We start from the raw sequence: 21,087 nt of genomic DNA, 5'->3' as shown, positions 1-21,087 counted from the left end.
CAGATTGTCTGAAAGTGATCACTTCAGCGTGCCCGTGTTCATAACCACACTGATCAAACATGGTTTATCTTCGCAGTGAAGTTGGTTTTTGGCTTCTTTGTGACTGAATCTGTGTAGGTTGACATGTTGGTTTTTACATGAATTTCGACGTGCGTGAAATTAGCATGACATGAACGAAAACATAGTCTTTCTGATCTTTCATTTTTCCCAGTACCTCCCAAATGACTTTATTTATTTGAGGCTCAATGCTCCCAAACTTTGTAAGCAATCAGAAAAGTATTAGGATGTTTGTCACATGTTTAAATATCCTCAGTGTGTCTCAGTGGAGAAAAAGAAAGACACGTGAAACAGCTGGTTTATGAAGATGCTCTGTTTTTATCACTCAATCATCTAACCGTCTCTTTCACACATTATACCCATTTCCTTGTCTCCTGCAGTGTGGATGTACTCTCAGGTCATGTGCCGTTTACAGGTGTCATCCAGATGTTTTCGTGCGTGTTCTGATGCACCCTCTGTTAGTACTTAATGTCATTTTTGCAGAAATGTTCCTGCTCTCTAGCAAAGCTTAAAGCTAACAAGCTTAAAGAAGAAGCACAAGCTTTTATGTGTGTGCAGAGGTAACGTGTGGCATAAACATGACCTGCATGACACTGTCACAACTGGTTTCATCCCAGTCTTTGCAGTCATTTCCTGTTTGTGCAAAGTTTTCTTTGAGCTACATGCTAACAGGATAAATAGTGACACACAGAATTCTTTCAGTAGTGTTTGATTTACCTTAAAACTGTAAAATTGACCCATTTAACCAATTTTCTACATTTTTTCATGTCGTATTTCATTGCAGTCTCTTTGTTCTCACATAATGAAATATTTAAACTCAAATCAGTATTTCAGTTACATTTATTTATTCATTAAGTAGCTGATTTATAAGTGCATTTATATAACACATCAGAATTACTACATATACAGTATATGTATGTATTTTGATAGGTATTTCATTAATTTTTAATAACTAACACTATAATAGTAATAATAAGTTAAATTAACTGAAGTTATCAATATTATTTTGCAGTCGGGTGAGACTTCCACGTTCAGAAAAAGGTGGATAATTAAATGAAAGTCACCTACAGTCCAAATTTTGGGAATTAAGTTTAAGGTTAACTTCTGTTCGTATAAGACGCGTTGTTGTTTTTGTCTGTGATATGCATATAAATGTATATGTACACTACCAGTCAAAAGTTTTTGAACAGTAAGATTTTTAATGTTTTTTAAATAAGTCTGTTCTGCTCACCGAGCTTGCGTTTATTTGATCCAAAGTACAGCAAAAACAGTAAAATTTAAACTTAATTTAAGCTTAATTTTTAGCATCATTACTCCAATCACATGATCATTCAGAAATGATTGTAATATTCTGATTTTCTGCTCCAAAAACATTTATTATTATGTTGAAAATTGAAAACAGCTGAGTAGAATTTCTTCAAGCTTCAAGCTTTTAAATGCTATAGTGTATAATGTTATAAAAGCTTTTTATTTCAGATAAATGCTGATCTTTCTGTTCATCAAATAATCCTGAAAAAAGTTTACTCAGCTGTTTTAAATATTGATAATAATAATAATGATAAAAAAAATCTAGAACAGCAATATTAGAATGATTTCTGAAAAATCATGTGACTAGTAATGATGCTAAAATTTCAACTTTAAAATTACAGGAATAAATTACATTTAAAAAAAAAATTTTACTATTTTTTTTTTTTTACTATTTTAAATAGTAAAAATATTTTTACTGCACTTTGAATCAAAGAAATGCAGGCTTGGTGAGCAGAAGAGACTTTAAAAAAAAAACACTTTTGACTGGTTGTGTATGTATTTAAAATATTTTAACATGCAGACGGACGACTGTTTTGGTGGTTTTGTCGTATCACGTTGGTGAGCAGAAGAGACTTTAAAAAACATTAAAAATCGTACTGTTCAAAAACTTTTGACTGATAGTGTATATATTTAAAACATATTAACACATGCAGACGGACGACTGTTTTGGTGGTTTTGTCGTATCACGTTGGTGAGCAGAAGAGACTTTAAAAAACATTAAAAATCGTACTGTTCAAAAACTTTTGACTGATAGTGTATATATTTAAAACATATTAACACATGCAGACGGACGACTGTTTTGGTGGTTTTGTCGTATCATGTTGGTGAGCAGAAGAGACTTCTTTAAAAAACATAAAAAATCGTACTGTTCAAAAACTTTTGACTGGTAGTGTATATATTTAAAACATATTAACACATGCAGGCGGACGACCGTTTTGGTGGTTTTGTCATATCACGTTGTTTTTTCGATGTTTCCAAGACACTGTGTCAAGTTAAAAATATTGCAACTTTGAAAAATGCATGTGTTCTGTTTTGCTCCGTCCAGCTGTAACGTAAGAACCCAATCTGTGTAACTGTGAGCTACTCCATCTGCTCTCCGTAGGTGCGGTTTAATGCAATCAGGATTTCATATCAATTTCATATCATAGCAAAACCTTCCAATTCAGCCATTGCAACATCCAAACTTCATCCCAACTGCAGCGAATCAAGAATTTGTACTGACAAAGACCAAATTAGAACTGTTTACTTTGCATAATGATACTAATACTCAGAATTCGTGACATTATCTTACACAGCAATAAAATCATCCAGCTTGAACAGAACAGTGTCCTTGAGATATTTCATTGTTAAAAATCATAGCCCTGGATAAAATGTTATTACATAAACTTTTTGTTTGGCATGTAATAAATCTCAGAAGTTGCACAGGCATAAATGATTTTATCAGCAAGTGCCTAATGGTGTTTTAAAATGATTTACCTCAGCTCGCCGTCTATGACTAATGTGATTTTTATTTGACTGACATTGTGACCTGTAGAACTTGTTCATACGTCGTCTTCCACCTTCCCTCTAGTTATAATGATAAATGAGTGATGCTGTTTGTCACAGCAGCATTTGCACTTTCTTTGCTTATATGTTTCTCTTTTTTTTTTGAGAGCAAAGACTTTTTGTTGGTTGTGGAGTAATATAATTTTATGCAGGTTCTGCAGTAATACTGCAGTGGTGAAACCTGCTATTTTTTGTCTGATTGTGATATCTCCTGACAAGAATCTGGTAGAAAAAGCTCCTTCCAGCTCTTTATTTGTGTAGATCGTCCTTTTCCAAATTCAGGTGACCATTGTGTCAACCTTAAGCAGCTCCGTTTGTTATTCTATGATGGATTGCCTTTTCTATACAAAGCATTCAAGACAAAAATGTAGAAATGCCTGTCAAGCTATTTCAAAGAACATGCTTAAAGCTGTGTTTACTTAGATATGGCAGTATTTCGACAACTATAAGTAAACTAATTGTAGTTTTCTCCTCTGTGACGCTATTAAAACATTGCTTTTTGTTCGAGCACCCCAGCGAGCCAGACTCGACCATTGGCTCAAGTTTGTTTAATTCTTAAATGAGAGTCATGACATGAAAAATAGATGCAGAAAGACAAAATGATGAGAGTTTTTCAAACAAACATCGACTGAAAGTCTCATAGAGCTGTTTTGTTTTTCATTAGACTGTTGTTAGTGTTGAGTTTGAAGGCCCAGCTCCAGACGAGGGCTGCTCCATGGGTAGGCCAATGTTGCATTGTTGGCAGTGGCTCATTTGAATAGGCCTTTAGTATTTTGTGTGAGCAAGTCAGCGCCATTTGCATTTGTTCCAGTCACAAAGGTTTACAGGTCAATAGAGACCAAGCTAACATGCCGAGGAACCCTCTCTCCTCTTATTCTCCTTTCTCTCCTGTCTCTCAACTTTCTTTTGCCCTTCCTTGGTTGTCATGATAAACTCTGCCCGTCTCCCTGGGAATGTGTTTGTGCATTTGTGTGTGTGTGTGTGTGTGTGTGTGTGTGTGTGTGTGTGTGCGCGTAGCAACACCTCAGATGTCTGGTGAGCGATTAATTCTAAGCTGGGAATAAGATTGAAGTGAGGCCCCTGGTAACCCTCAAGCAAACACCAACAATAATTTGATTATCACACTTGAACATGCTTATTTAGCCCGTGCATGGTCGTGCATGCGTGCGTCTGTAGGTCTGCACACTGAGGCAGAAGAGCACAGAGCATACCTGATTAAATGGAGGCCATTCAGGACTGTTGTTTGTAAGCAGTTTGAATGGCTGCAGTGCTGACACGTCGCTTCTTAGACGCGCACACATAGACAGAACCACAAGTCCCAGGTCTTCATAATTAATCCTAGAGTGAGCTCACGGCCCAATCCTCAGAGCTTTAACTCTGTACTTTTCCATATGTCACGCTCATGCATACATGCGCACATACATGCGCTTACCCATGCCAAAAGTTTCTGGCGTATCTTCTTTTTAAATTTTGCACATTTTTAAAAATTACAGCTTTTGTGTAAATGCGTAAGTACCAGTTTAGTTGCGTTCCTTTAGTTGAATTAAAGAAATAGTTCACCTGAAATTACAATTCTGTCTTTATTTGCTTAGTGTAATGTTATTTGACTTTCTTTATTCTAGTTTAAATTGAGTTATTTACAGAAGAATGGCCAAGCTGCTTTTTTTTCCCATAACGTGAAACTAAATTATAACTACAGCTGTGAGGCAGGATTTAATACATATTATTTCAGTGAATGATGACTTTAATTTTAGTCCGTTCCTCTCGTAAAGTCATTCCTAGATGATTCTGTGGTGCATTTTGACTTTTTTTGGAGCTTGACGGTTCCTGGTCCCTATCGGCTTTTAATTGAATGGAAAAGAGAAGCGTCGACATTCTTCAAAAGCTCTCTTTCTGAGTTCTACAGAGTACAAAAATTCATATTCCTATATTTAAAGTGATTAAATTATGACAACTATTTCTTACTTTAAAATGTTATATCACTACACTCTTAAAAATAAACGCGCCAAAATAGATTTTTCCCAGCAATGCCATAGAAGAACCATTTTGGGTCCCTTACAGAACCTTTCAGTGAACACTTTTTCTTAGTGTAAAGAACATTTTAATAATCTAAAGAACCTTTTTCCACCATAAAGAACCTTTTGTCGAGTATAAAGGTTTTATGGATGTTAAAGGTTCTTCATGGAACTTTTGATGCCAGTAAAAAACCTTTATTTTTAAGAGTGTATTTGAACCTAGGTTACGACGTATTGCTTTGAAAAGAATTTCATACACTACTAAGTGTAAGATTTGTAATGTTTTTTTTTTTTTTTTTTTTTTTTTAAAGAAGTCTCTTCTGCTCACCCAGACTGCATTTATTTGTTTCAAAATACTGCAAAAGCAGTAATATCTTAACGTATTTTTACTATTTAAAATAACTGATTTCTATTTAAATATATTTTAAAATGTAATTTATTTCTGTGATTAAAGCTACATTTTCGGCATCATTACTCCAACCTTCAGTGTCACATGATCCTTTAGAAATTAGTCTAATATGCTGATTTGCTGTTCAAGAAACATTTATTGTTATTATTATTACTATCAATATTTAAAACAGTTGAGTACATTTTTTTTTTAGGATTCTTTGATGAATAGAAAGATCCAAAGATCAGCATTTATCTGAAATGAAAAGCTTTTGTAACATTATACACTATACCATTTAAAAGGTCTGTTTCAGATAAATGCTGTTATTCTGAACTTGAAAACATTCTTCTCAGCTGTTTTCAACACAATAATAATAATAACAGTAATAAATGTTTTTTGAGCAGCAAATCAGATTATTAGAATGATTTCCTATGGATCATGTGACTTGAGTAACGATGCAAAAAATTCAGTTTTGAAATTACAGGAATAAATTACATTTTAAAATATATTCAAATAGAAAACAGCTATTTTAAATAGTAAAAATATTTCAAAGTTTTACTCTTTTTACTGTACTTTGGATCAAATAAAAGCAGACTTGGTGAGCAGATTAGACTTATTAAAAAAAATCAAAAATCAGTTAAAAAACGTTTGACTGGTAACAGATTTATGTTTGCCTATATTTGTAAATTTTCTTAAATACATATTATATTTTGCATAGTAAAAATTGCAGCAATGCTGTGTCATGAGCATGTGTAGTTTATATGCTTTAAATACAAAGTGCTCTAGTAGCGCTACAGTGTCATACCCTACTTTTTATCTTTATCTTTAAAAAAAAAAAAATCCTAGTCAGAAGCTATCGTTTAAACAAAAAGTCTCCAGTTCAGTCTTGTGCATCACTCATGACCATCTGATATATCATGCACTGTAAAACGTAAAAATAAGCTGCTGTTCCTGAATTGATATTTGATTTGATCCAACCTTTAAATTATTTTATTGGTTTTGTTAAATATAGTCAGTACTTTTGACAAGTTTTTAGTGTGGCCGCAGGAAGGCAGTAGTCAATCTCTGCATCTCTCTTGTGGCTGTTCTTGTCCCCTCTGAGCTGGACGTGTGAATTGCAGCACAAAATGTGGGCTGCTGGATCAGCATGCATGCTACATAAAGACTGCTTTTGTTATAGCCTGCACGCTCATGACCGCTGGCATCTATAGCCCCTCACCCCCCAATCACTCCAAACTCTACCAGGCTAAGTGGAGAGAAACCCCCATGGAGGGAATAGACAGTGACTTTCAGTCTTAGAAGCTCACATCCATAAAACTTTATAGCATAATGAATAAATAAACTTTTAAAAGATGTGTATTTTCCTTCTGGGGACAATCAAATCTTATCTTACTCCATTCCAGATCAAATTTAAGTGAATTTGCCTTGTTAGAGATTCATTACGTAAGGATAACACAATTCTTAGCTATAGATCAGATAATGTTCCACTGCAACGTAACTCACTCTGTTCGCCATTTGCGATGTAATTATGATTTCAGAATTCCACATAGCCCTTTAATGCCGTCGGTAGACGACAAGGAGAGCGCGTGGCACTTGAGTGTCGACACGGGCCTTGGAACTAGAGCGATGACGGCAGACGCTGCCTTGCAGCCACCGGGCCGATATTGCACCATGTTCACCTCAGCCTATTAAAGGTTGGGATTCCCATCGGGAGAACACTCACGCGCAGACAATTAACAGAACAAAAAATAAGAAGGAAAACCATGACAAGATAATACGTTTGCGATAATGAGCCTCCGCTGACCTATAATCATCCTTTTAAAATGAATTTTAACCAGGATAACGTCCTTGAACACCAGCAATGACAAGTGCCACATTCCATGTGGTTCTTCTAAAAATTGAATTTTATTATAAACTCGCAATTCGACCTAGGTAGAGATTGTCAGTCCCAAAAGAAAAAGCTGACCTCTAGGCCATCGTTTCATGACCCTTCAGAAATTTTTCTCCTGTATTAATTAAAACTAAACAGTATGTAACTAAGATCATACACAGATGCTGGTCTGGCTCAAATGATCTGTTTGTGCTTTAAAATTTAACAACTGCATTTAGTCTGAAGCTGAGCTCAATTAAAAAAGGAAATTACACTGGAAAGTTTATTCCATGGTCTTACAGCCATGCTTCGTTTATCTCATTATTTACAATGGAGAGTAAATCAGCAGGATATAAAAAAATATATTTATGTAAAGATTCTACATCCAGAGGGTGTGATGATATCAAAGCGTCATCCGGCACATCCCTCGCTCGGGGCAAGAACTGGGTGTAGAAGGCTCAGCTGGGGCAAATCCTGGAGGTCTCGTCCACTCGGACTCGAAGTGACGTGGCACATGCAAAAGCAGTCTGCACCGGCTTTTAAGAGCCAGAACTTTTTAAGTGCCAGAACTGTCCCCATTCCCCTCGTTCACACACACGCAGCTCTCCAGCACTCAGGAAAATAAGGAAGGACTGGTGTGTTAAAAAGTATTATTAGAAGCAAACCAGAATGGACAGGCCGTTTGGAGTGGAGATGAGAGTTAACTTGCATCAGAGGTTATTTAGAGGGGAGTAAACGGCACTGAATGATGCCTGCGCTGCGTGTTGGGGAAATATTTGGATACGGACGTAGCAATTAATTTGAGCATGCAGTTTAGAGATTGAAGGTTTCTTGTGTGTAGCGTCAAACAGCTTTCCCTCTTTTTAAATGTTTGAATGCATCAGAAGTAAATTATAATTTAACACTATTTCGAATCTCACATTTCGGTGTACCCCGTGGGCTGGAGTTCATTTGTGGTTAAATATTTGCTAGTCATTTGCTAGAATAATGACTTTTTTGGTTTATGCCCTTTCCCCTACAGCATCGAAGTGATATATTTGGTTCTCTGAGCTGTCCTCTTTAAAAAAAAAAAATAGTGCACCTGTTAATTTTCAGTTGTGCTTTTTAGCTCGCTTTTGTTGTGAAATGGTCTGGTGGTTTTTGGAAGTTTCAGAGTTAATCAAAGTGCCACAGAATCCTACTCCTCTCTCCAAACACAAAGTGCTCAGCAGAAAGTTCTGGAGATTAGAGCATGCGGCAGTTAGCGGCCTTGCGAGTGAGCTCTTATGAAGTGGACACGGAGAACTGTCCTGTCGATATTTTTTTTTCTTGTCCCTTTTTGCCCGCACGACTGATTTTTATTTAAGGTGAGTTGCTTTTAGAGTAAAGTAGTTTTTAGAATGTTTCACTGTATTTCCAGCTGTGAGATACAGATATACAGAAGAAAAGTAAAAAAAAACACTCAAATTAATTTATTTTTAAACATTAAATTGAAACCTTCATGATAAACTCATTCCTTAATAATGTTACTGTAGTTCTGCTTGACTTTGTTGCAGAATAGTATAAAAATAAGACATAACGCACTTATGAAGTGTAATAATCTAAAAGTGCTTTATTTCCTAAATAGAAACTGTATTATCTAAGTATAAATCTCAAAAATCCCAACAGATGTTATTGCACTGTTTTAAAATTATAAATAAAAAGACATAAAAATAAAGCATGTAATGTAACTTTCAGATATGTATTTATATTTATTACTATTCATTAGAATAAAGGTTTTTTTAATATCGCAGAAAACAACACCTAATAAAATTAATATATGAAAACCGTATATAAACACACAGTTTGTGTGTTTTAGATGAAATGCATTGCATAAATAAAATGATTGTTGTTTTATTCCTGTTCAACCCTAAATTTGAAAAGAAAATTTAGGTTTGAGCAGGAATAAAACAACAATCTGTTAAAACAGTTTAGGACTTCCACAATCCGAATACACAGTGATTTAAAATAAAATATGCATTTCTAAAATGTCTCTTGTTTTAGCAAATCAGAGACAGAAGCCATTCAGTCATATCTTTCACTGCATTAAACCTGTTTTTCCTTTAGAGCATCAGTTGTTCGGTTTTCAAAAGTGTGATTGGAAGATTTCAATTTTAAAGACTTGCTTTTGCCTTTTTTGAAAAATTGATTTATTAATATAATTGCTAATAGGAACCAACTTCTAGCTTTGTGTGGATCTCCACTGCCGGTAAAAGAAAAAGGAGGACAAATCAAGTTCAGGTTGTTTATTAAACTAATCAAACTATTCAAACTATTTATAAATTGTACAATCTTTATTTCATCCTGTCAAAAGGTAAAAAGAAATCTATATAGGCATTCCTTTTTTTTCTCCTTTTGACAAAAAGGAGGAACATTGACATTGCATCAGACACTTTTTTTACTTCAATCGTTTTTCATCCTCCCGTTTCTTTTTTGGAAACTGAAGATGTTTTCTCTTTTTATGTTAAAGTAATAAATATAAAACAGCACTTACATGTTTAAAAAAAATAATAAAAAAGTTACATTTACATTTTTGCATAACGCACATTGAAATGTCACTCAGTCCTTGACATATAGTGGTTGGTTTGTATCTCAGTTTGCGATGTCTAATGTTCCTTTTACTTATTTTATTCATTTGCTTTGTCTTTTATAAATAAGTGTTTACAGTAAATTAGAGTAAATGTATCTGCAACAAATTACCCCACACACACACACACACACACACACACACACACATAAACACATCCATCCCATAAATGGTTGTTATCCCTATGGAACATCCATTTAATTTTGTTGCTACTACAAAGCAATTGTTCACAGAATTCAGTATCTTAAAATAATTTTCATATCATAGCACTTTTAAAAAAATGCATTTCTATAAATGCACAACACTTTTCTTATCTCTTTTTAATCAAATTAGTTTGAAGTCTCACGAAAGATCTAATATTAACGTCTCTCATATTTTTTACACCTCTCATAATAAATCTAAGATTCATACCTTTTTTTTTCCACAGCTGTGATCTTTTAGTCATTTGAGAGTGTCATCTTAGTAGTGGCCAGAGTTCAAATCACACCATGTCGAAAAGACTTTTTTCCATTCTGCTTAGACTTTTTTGTTTTTACTGTATTTTGTTTTAAAATTAATCTTCCTCATAGCCTTTTTTTTTTTTCTCGATGTAATGGCTTGACACTCAGAACACACACATTCAAGGTTATGCCTACTCTTTTGCAGAGCCATAACAGTTGTTTCTTTCGTTATGAAATATCAACACTTGTTCCACCAAAATATGATCGTTTTATTTAGAATACAGATTTCTTCTTAATTACATGCAGGGAGTCTCATCCTGCCTGCGTGGACGTAGGCGCATGCTCTTATCAGAGGTGACCGCCATGTTGTCTAACTGTCCTCCATTTTGTGATTTCAGACCTTTACTATACTGTAGCACAGCTGCCCCACCCTTGCGAAATTATGCAGTCGTATCCCGATGGATACGAAACGTTGACGCTAATCCTTACTGATTTCATCTGGAATTATTGAGCTCTTGAACTTTTTTTTTTCCTCTCTTGGACATTTTTTTTTTTACCTTGTGTGATATTGCTTATGTTGCTTCAAATTATTTGAAGTTACTGTTCTATAAAAAGCTGTTCTGTTTTGAAACTTTTTTTTTTGTAGATTGATTATAATTCTTTAGTTTGCACTGGTAAAGCTGGTACCATACCAGTAGCCTAAGTTTATGATTAATAAATGTCATGTACTTTTTTATTACTAACAGACGAAGAGTCGTCCTCATATTAGCTGACAGGACAACAGGAAACATCAATGTAATTCACATGGCAAATTTTCTCAGAAACGAGAACAAGGTGTGTTTGTTTATGTGTGTAATTATGGCATCTTCCAAGTTTGTGGTAAAATCGAATCACACCCACAGAATCAGTTAAAACATGTTGTAAATTTTCATTTGAAATTTCCTTAATGTAATTCATCATAGCTCTTATTTCGAAGTAGCAGGGAAAAAGTTTATTGTTAGTGTGTTGTAGTTTGAAAGACAACTTAATTTCGGCCTTTTCTTTATTTGATTTCATTCTTGTTTCAAACATTAGTTTAAAATATTTTAAAGTTTTTTATTTGCTGCTTTTAATGCTTTAATTAGCCATTAAAAAAAGCTAGTACATTTCTTTATAGACTATTCAAATCGTATGCCGAATTTATCTTTTAAATGAATAAATTATTATTGTTATTCTTAATATCAGCTGGTGTCAGTCAGTCAGTTAGCAGAGCTGCGCTCACGCTTCTGTCAGTGCGGCGGCGAGCCGTAAGGGTCATTAAGCGTCTTCTGACGGCAGGCAGAGGTCAAGGGAGTTAATCAGAGTTGATGGAGGGGCCCTCTGAGTGACAGTCCTAAGGGGCTCACCTCTTAATCTCTGTTTGTCTGTGTTTTAGTACTCTTTACCTACACAAAGCAAACAGCACCCTCCCTCTCAATGGGGACCAGCCTGCTCCCAGTCTAGCACTTCTGACCTGTGGGTCGTGCCCTTTGTTCCTCTCTCTACAGAGGCTGACCTCAGATTTCACCTCTGTAATTGAGGAGTCCTGTAGACACGTGCCCACGGGGGCCCAGGACAGACCACCACCGCTGCAAGCTCACTGCTACCTCTGCGCCGGAGGAAAAGGGTGGCTGGAAATATGACGTTTCCTACGAGTCTCAGATTTTGTTTTGGATTTCTGATCAGTTTCCAGCTGTTTTGTTTACTGCGTATTTAGATTTAAATATCTTCTATACATACATTGTACTTTTACAAATCCATTTGGACGTGTGTGTGTGTGTGTGTGTGTGTGTGTGTGTGTGTGTGTGTGTGTGTGTGGGCATGTTTTTTACTAAACACTTAATTTTCTCTCTATATGTGTAAACTATAGATCTTTTGCAAAAGATTTAGAAGCTGATGGACTTTTCAGAGCTAGGATTGAAACGCTTCTTGCTTTTTTTTCATCTGTTCCTGCTTGTCTTGTTGTGTTTTAATTAATTTTTGCTTCATGGGAGTGTTATGTTGTCTATTTTGAGACACTGTTGTTTTTGCTTGGTTGTTTTTCTTCTGTCCCAGAGCTCTGATAAAAATGTTGTAGGTTGAAGAAGCTCATGTTATTACATTTTACTCATTGCCCTCTGTGCAAAAGCATAATTATGGGTGGAAAATTGTGGCTTCATTAAAAAAAGATGCAAAATTTTGTTTGCACTGGTAGGGCTGGTAGCATACCAGTAGCTTATGCGTATGATTAATAACTGTCATCTACTAACAGACGAAGAGTCGTCCTCATATTTGTTAACAGGACTACAGGAAACATAAATGCACACTAGTCAAAAGTTTTTGAACAGTACGATTTTTAATGTTTTTTATAGAAATCTCTTCTGCACACCAAGCCTGCATTTAATATTTTTTAAAATGTTTTTTCTATTTTCTATTTAAATATATTTTGCAATTTGTAATTTATTCCTGTGATCAAAGGTAAAATTTCAGCGTCATTACTCCAGTCTTCAGTGTCACATGATCAGAAAGTATTCTAATATGCTGATTTGCTGTTTAAGAAACATTTATTATTATGATCAATATATAAAAAAAATTCAGGATTCTTTGATGAATAGAAAGATCCAGCATCAGCATTTATCTGGAATAAAAAGCTTTTGTAACATTATACACTACCATTCAAAAGCTTGGAGTCGGTATAATTTTTTTTTTTTTTTTTTGGGGAAAGAAATTATAGAAATTAATACTTTTATTTAGCAAGGATACTTTAAATTGATTCAAAGTGATGGTAAAGACATTTATAATGTTACAGAAGATTTCTGTTTCAAATAAACATTGTTTTTCTGAACTTTCTATTCATCAGAAACCTGAACAATTCAACTCAGCTGTTTTTAACATCGTAAATGTTTTTTGAGCAGCAAATCAGAGTATTAGAATGATTTCTGAAGGATCATGTGACTGGAGTAATGATGCTAAAAATGCAGCTGAAAATCACAGGAATAAATTACATTTTAAAATATGTTCAAAAAGAAAACAGTTATTTTAAATAATAAAAATATTTCAGAATTTTGCAGTTTTTGCTGTACTTCGAAACAAATAAATGCAGGCTTGGTAAGCAGACGAGACTTCTTTAAAAATCAAGCTTTTGACTGGTAGTGTAGTTGACATGCCAATTTTTTTTTTCAGAACAAGAACAAGTGTGTGTGTGTTCATGTGTGTAATTGTGACATCTTCCAAGTTTGTGGTAAAATTCAATAATTAATTTTTTAATTAATTTTTTGCTTCAAGGGAGTGTTATTTTTATTTTGAGACACTGTTGATTTTGTGTGGTTGTTGTTGTTTTTGCTGCCCCAGAGTTCTAATAATAATAAATAAAAATTGTAGGTTAAAGAAGCTCATGTTATTAGTTTTTACTCATTGCTCTCTCTACAAAAGCATAGTTATGGGTGGAAAATTGCAGCACAGTGATGTGCATGTGCAACACATGGTTTCGAATTCCTTCGGATGCTTTTTTAAGTTGTTCTAGTTGATTGTGCAGGAGATCCTGGTGTTCATTCAGGAAGTAAAGAAAAAATACTCTAAAGCTCATGGTGAATGGTTTACATTTGTTTACTTCGCTATTGTAGACATCGGCTTCAGTCTCACGTTTAGGTCTGACACATGCATTAATGTTTGGAGACCATTTAGTTTTCTTTGCTTCAGTTTTGATATTTGATCGATGTACTATTGATAAAACCGTGTCAGATGCACTTACTAAATGTTGACATTTGGAAAAAGTGACCAGCCCGCTGTGCTTTTTAACCTTGCGAAGACAGCGTTATCGCTCTTTGGTAACTTTAACCCCAGAACACATGCACGCTTTTCAAATCACATGAGAGTCTTTTTAAAATGATCTCAGCGATGGTGCATTAAAGTGCTCTGAGGTTGAGCCCTGAAAAGTACCATAAAGAGTTTGTTTTGATTGGCGTTTGATCATAGTCTCTGAGCCTTGTGAAGGATGGGGCCTTACAGAACAGCTCACTGTTTGGGAGTTGGCAGCCGACCCAAAACCAAAATTGTATCCTCAAATGAACTTTAATGCAATGTACAACACAACACGTGCGCCAAGTCCCGACTCCCTCCTCGCAGGTCCTATAGTAAACAAGCAAGAAAATGAACCAGCAACAGAACGAGAAATAAAGCAGATAATGTGTTATAAGTGCAAATTCTCGTGTGAGGTGCGCCGCCTTCGTGATTGGCCGACGGACGTGGCGCAATGTGACGTGGCCGCGTCGTACCTTGTGCCAGAGTGCGACCTGTTGCCATTAGGGAATCGGGCTCGAGAAAAAGAGGGTGAGCACTTGGAATTTGATTTAGCTGTAACCGTTTTAAACGGGTGCGACTCGGCCCAGATTTGGTGTTGAATCGAGGGTGTGGTGTGCGGTATGTAGGAACCGAGTATGTATGTGTGTGTGAGAGTGTGTGTGTGTGTGTGTGTGTGTGTGTGTGTGTGTAATGAGAGGTCAGTGCCATGAGGGAGCCAGAAAGAGGAGGCTGAGAACGAGGCAAGGAAATCTGGGCGGACCGGGTGCTTTCGGTCCCTCCTCCACATCAGTGAGTGTGTGTGTGTGTCTGCGTGTGACAGCCTGATGAGCAGCAGCACCCTCTATGCAGCCATGTTCGCTGGTCGACGAGCTTGCTTTTATCAACTCTTTAGTTCGCTAAGCCCAGAAAAGGTTTGTGATACAGTCCGAGGAGCAGACGCAGGCTCAGGCCGTACACTAGCACGTTTTGGTATGTGTTTTTGCCTTCTCTTTGGGCTTGTTCGCAGTAGAGAGATCATCTGTTTGAACTTGTATTTAATCGCCGCATTGATTAACCACAAAAAAAAAGTTTTGCACTCGACAGCAATGGCATGTTTACAAGAGCGCGCGATAGCCGCGATAGGATCGTTGATTAAATAAGCCACAGAGTAACGAAAACTTCAGTTTTTTGCATCCTCTCAACCGGACTCACAAGTTCTTATTGAATTCTGATTCATAAGGGAGGTGTGTCAGAGGTGCATGGCGAAAATCAAAAAATGTGATTGGCGGCGTGCTCTGGTAATTATTCCCCTGAATTCACAGGTAGGCCGTGACTGCGGTGTGTGTGTGTTTGTATGTGACAGACGTGTGTGTGTCTGTGTGGTCACTGCAGATGAAATCTCCCTGCAAATTGCGACAGATGTTTCACCTCCAGACCGTCTCACCCATACGCCTGACGCTTCTCGACTCCGACAGTGGGATGTTCAAAGACACCCCAACATTTGCGCACTCCACTTTTTCCAGAAGCCCTACTTCATTATGGTATGGTTATCTTTTATCGACTGACTCTTCACTTGTATAGTGCTTTCGAGCCAGGTTGAGGATGGCCAGCGCGTTTGGTAAATTCAATTTGAATGGTTCGTGAACGGGTGTGAGCGTATGTTTGTGTGCACTCTCCGGGTGAACCGGAGTCTGTGTCACGCTTCCCTCCTCTCTTCAGCCCTCCCTCCCTCCTTCCCTACACAAGCTCTCACTCACTGGCTAGAGCAATGATTCAAAAAAAAAAAGATTGCTCACGTACTTCCACTGCCTCTCGGTTTCATCATCAACTTTTTTCCCTCCACTTCAGTTTTCCCTCTCTCTTCTCCTCTCCTCTAATTCCCTCCCTTTCTCTCTCTCTCTCTCTCTGTCTCTCTCTCTCTCTCTCTCTCTCTCTCTCTCTCTCTCCCTCTCTGTCTCTGTCTCTCTCTCTCTCTCTCTCTGTGTGTGTGTGTGCAGATAGAAACGAAAAAAAGCCTCTACCGCTGTTTCCACAGTTCAGTCTCCTCCCCTTCACCCAGTCTGTGCCAAGAGAAGGAGGGATTTCTACTACTCACAGGATTTTAACCCTGTAGCACAACCGATTGGCTCAAGCTGCTTCTGTGGCACTTCAGTTTTTCCAGCGCGTCTTTTCCACCACTTCCCTAAACCTCGTCGGTGTGTTCCTCTGCGGTTTCGTCACCTCGAGACGCTTTCAAACGGAGCATTTACAGCGGCCGGAGGTGTGTGGCATTTTTCATCCTCGCCAGGGGTTAACGGATCCTTTCCGTTGCTGAGCTTTGAAAATGGCTGTATTCTCCCTGCTTGTTACGTGTCTCGGAGAAGGGAGGCGCCTGGAGTTCTATCACTTTAGCGCCACCCTCTCTCTCTCTCTCTCTCTCATACACACACATACAGTTCTTCTTTTTCTCTCTCTGAAAAGAGAGCGGGAGGGCGGTGCGGTGTCGGAGCTTTTTCTGGGACAGGTGCCAATTCCAAACAAAAGACATAAAAAGGCAATGAGTGAAAGATGCCTCGATCGTAAGAAAGAAATATGTTGCACGATGAAACGAAAGAAGTTTGTGGCGACCATGCGGTTGTGCGCGCTCTGCTGAATAGAAATGTTTGAAGCTAAGATTTGAAATACTTTTCTTCTGTCTCTATCTCTCTCGCAACACTCTCTGGCGCTCTTCAGCCACTGAAGGCATTTCAGTCATGGGGGGGGGGGGGCTGTGGGGGTGAAAAGGGGAGGGGGCTCGGTTTTCAAGCTCCTGAATTATTCATACGCCTGGGCCAACGCTGCGATCGGACTGGCTGGGACATTAACATGCAGCGGACATTCTGTTTGTCTGTTTGCTAACATTCCTCATTCAAAGACTTGTTAACTACAAGACAGGCCGACACACTCGTGTCTCTCGGGTTGCTATTGTGGACCCGGGGACCGCAGGCAGACCTGGAGCCCGGCGCTGGGGACACGCAGCTGGGGTGGGAGGATCGGCTTGGCCCCCCGGCCTACCTCCTTCGGTCCTTGTGCCTGCTGTGGAAAGCTCACTGCCTCTTCTTCTCCTTCCCTCTCTCTCTCTCTCTCTCTTTCGCTCTCTCTCGCTCTCCTTCAACACAGGGCTGGTGAAGTGAGTAGAAAAGGCCTTCAGCACTTGTCCTGGAATGTTTCTATCTACACACACACGTCAGTGTAATCAGGTAAGCGGCAAATATTTAAGTTTTATGGTCTTTTGTACATATCTAGTTTGTTTGGAATTTTTCGTTAAGAAAAATTTTGAAGAAAAAAAATGTTTGTAAACCATACGATTTCTAAAGAAAATGGCGTTGGGGGAACGTAAAGGCAATTCGTATCAGCGCCAAACAAATATGATGCATCTCTATAGAGAGGAAGTCGACCTTACACATTGGATAGTTTTGGAGTTAATGTTTTTGTGAGTGAAAAGAGAGAAATTCATAAAAAAAAAGGTTTCTACGAATTAACCTTTTATTTTCTGATGCCTTCGCTGTGTGTTTACTGGAGCACTTGAACGTAGTGAATGGACAGCAGCTATTTGGGCCTTGTGTTTGATTATCTCATCGTTTATCTTATGAGCTGTTCGTTGCGATTAATATTTTTTGTCGTTTTCATATTATTATCGAATTGAAAAACAGACGCTTATAGATCCAAGCTTTGTATATGCCACGTCAGAGGTTAGTTTAAGCAGTTATGCATTAAAATGAAAATATATGTGACGGTGCTTTGCGTAAATTATGTATGTTTTATTTAAAGCTGTTTTTTATTTTTATTTTGGTTGCTTACTTTTGATTAGTTTTGGCATAAATGTAAAAGCATGCAAATTCAACTCAAATTCATGTCATTTTGACACAAATATTACATTGGTTAAATTTACACATATTTAAATTCATCGAACATGACCGTATTTCATTCCAATTTAGCCAATTTTTTTTTTTTTACCTGAATATACATATTAGTTTTGCTTTTAAAGAAGGCGTTTGCTCAATCGGAACGATTTATGTATTATTTGAAGGCTTTTATTTAAGAAATACAAATAACATAAAGATGTCTTTCTAAATTTTTGTTTTAGAAAAGAAATGACCACCCCAGTGCTTTTTTTCCCTGTCTCTATCACACACACACACACACACACACATACATAAAAAAAACCTTGTATGTCCCTCTTAAAAATTAATAATTTGTAGGTAAAATCAGAATATTACAGCTAACCGCTGTGTGCAATTTAAAAGATCATTTTATTTAAAATAGCATTGTGTATAATCAATTGGTATCATGTAGAATTTACAGGCTTAGAAGTAAACAGTTGTGTTTCTTCGTTCAAACAAATGATTTTGGCTCATAGCAGGCTGTTTAGTAGTATGAGTGAGAACACCAGGGGCAGTGCTGATGAAGTGTGTTGGCACAGAAAAATGCACGTTGGTTGGCAGTGCCCTCCCCCACCCCTTTTTTTGGTTGTGAATGGAGTGTTCCAGAGATGATGTATAGTGCAAAGAACAGAGCAGGTGGCATCGTCTAAAAACGAAGAGGGGGGTTGGCATAGGAACAGAGATTTTTAGAATATACATACACATTTTCGTCATTTGTACAAGATTTAAATTTTTTTTTTTTAGTATGAAAATGTTCATGGTTTTGACACAGATTCTGAATAGTTTGCTTCGATTAAATTATTCTTAAAAACTGAACTGAAAATTAGAGTTTTAAGGATTAGGATTTTCTCCAATCTTTTTTCTCGAACTTCGTCATGAAAACCAGATCGCATGTGTGTCAAACTGTGGCGAGGCATTCCCAGACATGCCGAAGAGCAGCGAGCATGTGTGCACTAACTGAGACACCCGCCCTCGCTGTCACGTACAGACGTACACACACTCTCTCACACACACCCAGACACACTTGCAGCCATGTGCTCCATAATAGACCTCTGATTCAGGCCTGAATAGAGTTCCCACGCCTCAGTGTGTGTGTCTGTAATAGTTAAGGGTGTAGACCCCCTCCTACCCCCACCCTTTTCAAAAGATACTTGTGTACTCTCACTCACACACACACACACACACACACACACACACACACACAGTCTAGACTAAAGATGTCTCCTTCATTCTGTTTCGAGGTGTATTTTAACAGCTACACACTGTGAATTGATAATTAGGTAATTTTCGGATGAAGTTCCATGGGTGGAATTTAACACACGATGTGAAAAAGCGATCAAAACAGTAGGAAGCATTAAAGATTTAAATAAAATATATATTTTTTGTATTTCAATTAATTTTATTTTTTAGTTTACAAACCCTTATGACTTGATTTTTTTGTTTTGTTTTTCCCCGAAGGCTGTGTGGAATTTCAGCTCAACAACATAAAATGATAAAAGCATTTACACAGATAAAGTACAAAATTCAAAATTAAATCATGAATTACTTTAGATATGTTATTGTGAGAAATAATAAGCCAGTTTATGTTAATTGTGGCATATTAGTTGGTGTATTTTTAAGTATTTCAAAATGTGTAATGATCAAATGCATTATAAATGTATGACTAGTTAATCGCACATCTTTTTTTTTTTTTTTTTTTGTAGATGTTTTAAAGAAATGAAAATTGAAACAAATACAGTTATAGATAGAGAAGATATAAGTTATGTTTGTGTAGTCTTTTTTGAGATTTTTATCAAGCGGATATAAATTTATATTCTCAGGAACTAATGGTTTGTTATTTTCAATATCCTGCGGATAAAAGCAGAAAAGCTGACAGACCCTCGCATTTCGGTGTGTTTGTCTCCAGTAGTTTAAAATATTTTTTGTATTTTTTTTTTTTCAGAAAACATTAGTGTTTCAATATCATTAGTCAACTTTATTTGAAAATGATTATTTCACTTGAATATTAAGATTAAACTAAACTCTTAATTATTTTAACAAAATACCATGTTTTAGAGATTTAGTGTTTGAAGGAGTTACTAAAGAGTGATTATTGATTATGATAATGCACTTTTAGTTATATGTTTCACATGCAGACAAATGTTCTCTAAATATTAGAAATATTGTTTGCAGTACTGCTAATATTTTTGTGTTACTGTTAGAGGAGTGTTTTTCATATTTGCGACCCTGGACCACAAAACCAGTCATAAGGGTCAATTTTTTTAAATTGAGATTTCGATTTCAGAAAGCCGAATAAATAAGATTTCCATTGATGTATGTTTTGTTAGGATATGACAATATTTGGTCAAGATAAAACTATTTGAAAATCTGGAATGTGAGGGTGCAAAAAAAATCGAAATATTGAGAAAGTCGCCTTTAAAGTTCTTAGTAATGCATATCAAAATCAAAAATTAGGTTTTGATATATTTATGGTTGGAAATTTACCAAATGACTTCATGGAATATGATCTTGACTTAATGATCTGGGCTATTGCTACAAATATACCCATGCTACTTAAGACATGTCTCATGTTTTAGATTTATATTTCATTCATTAATCTTTCGTCTGAATTTTATGGCAGACTCACAGCAAAGTGTAGTGTCCATATCTAATTTTACACATTACATAAAGTAAAAAAAACAAAAAAAAAACAAGTGTGACCGCGTAGTACTAAAATGTTTTTAAAAGAATCTGTTTACATGACTCTATATAAACGATTGCTTAATATTCTAACCACTGCGCATTCTTTTAGTAATTGGTTATGATGGCAGAAGTAGACAGGCATGTTTTTCTACATTTCTTTACAATAAGGATCCTAAGCCAGTACACTCCTATAATAGTGTCTATAGGAGAGAAGTGAAAAGGGAAAGGAGTGGAGGACGGTGGGGTCATTTGGGGATAGCAGTTCTCAACTAACTTGTTTCCCATGGACACAAAAGGAGCCAGACATGATTGGCAGGTGACAAAAGGTGGGGTGGAGCTGAGTAATTCTTCAATACTAAGATGATGTCATGGGCAAGTCTTGAGACCAAGAGCCGCTTTTGGTGCTGTTGTGATGGTTTGAGCTTTTTGTCTCAGGAAAATTTATATTCACTGCGTTTAGGTTTATCGAAACGCTTCCCTCAGTTTTTCCTAAACGCA

General features: G+C 36.6%; 1 protein-coding gene across 2 annotated transcripts in view; it reads left to right on the top strand.

Moving 5' to 3' along the window:
• pparaa (peroxisome proliferator-activated receptor alpha a) overlaps positions 1 to 21,087 on the top strand; it is a 70,055-nt gene that overhangs the window by 5,580 nt on the left and 43,388 nt on the right. For both annotated transcript variants that reach the window (XM_073838825.1, XM_073838824.1), the window contains one exon: positions 17,144 to 17,223. The gene's annotated coding sequence lies outside the window, so the exon portion shown is untranslated. The remainder of the gene's footprint in view (positions 1 to 17,143; positions 17,224 to 21,087) is intronic.

The sequence above is a fragment of the Garra rufa genome, chromosome 4 (genome assembly GCF_049309525.1).
Source record: "Garra rufa chromosome 4, GarRuf1.0, whole genome shotgun sequence".
Lineage (NCBI taxonomy): Eukaryota > Metazoa > Chordata > Actinopteri > Cypriniformes > Cyprinidae > Garra > Garra rufa.
This window is presented reverse-complemented; position numbering and strand designations above follow the sequence as displayed.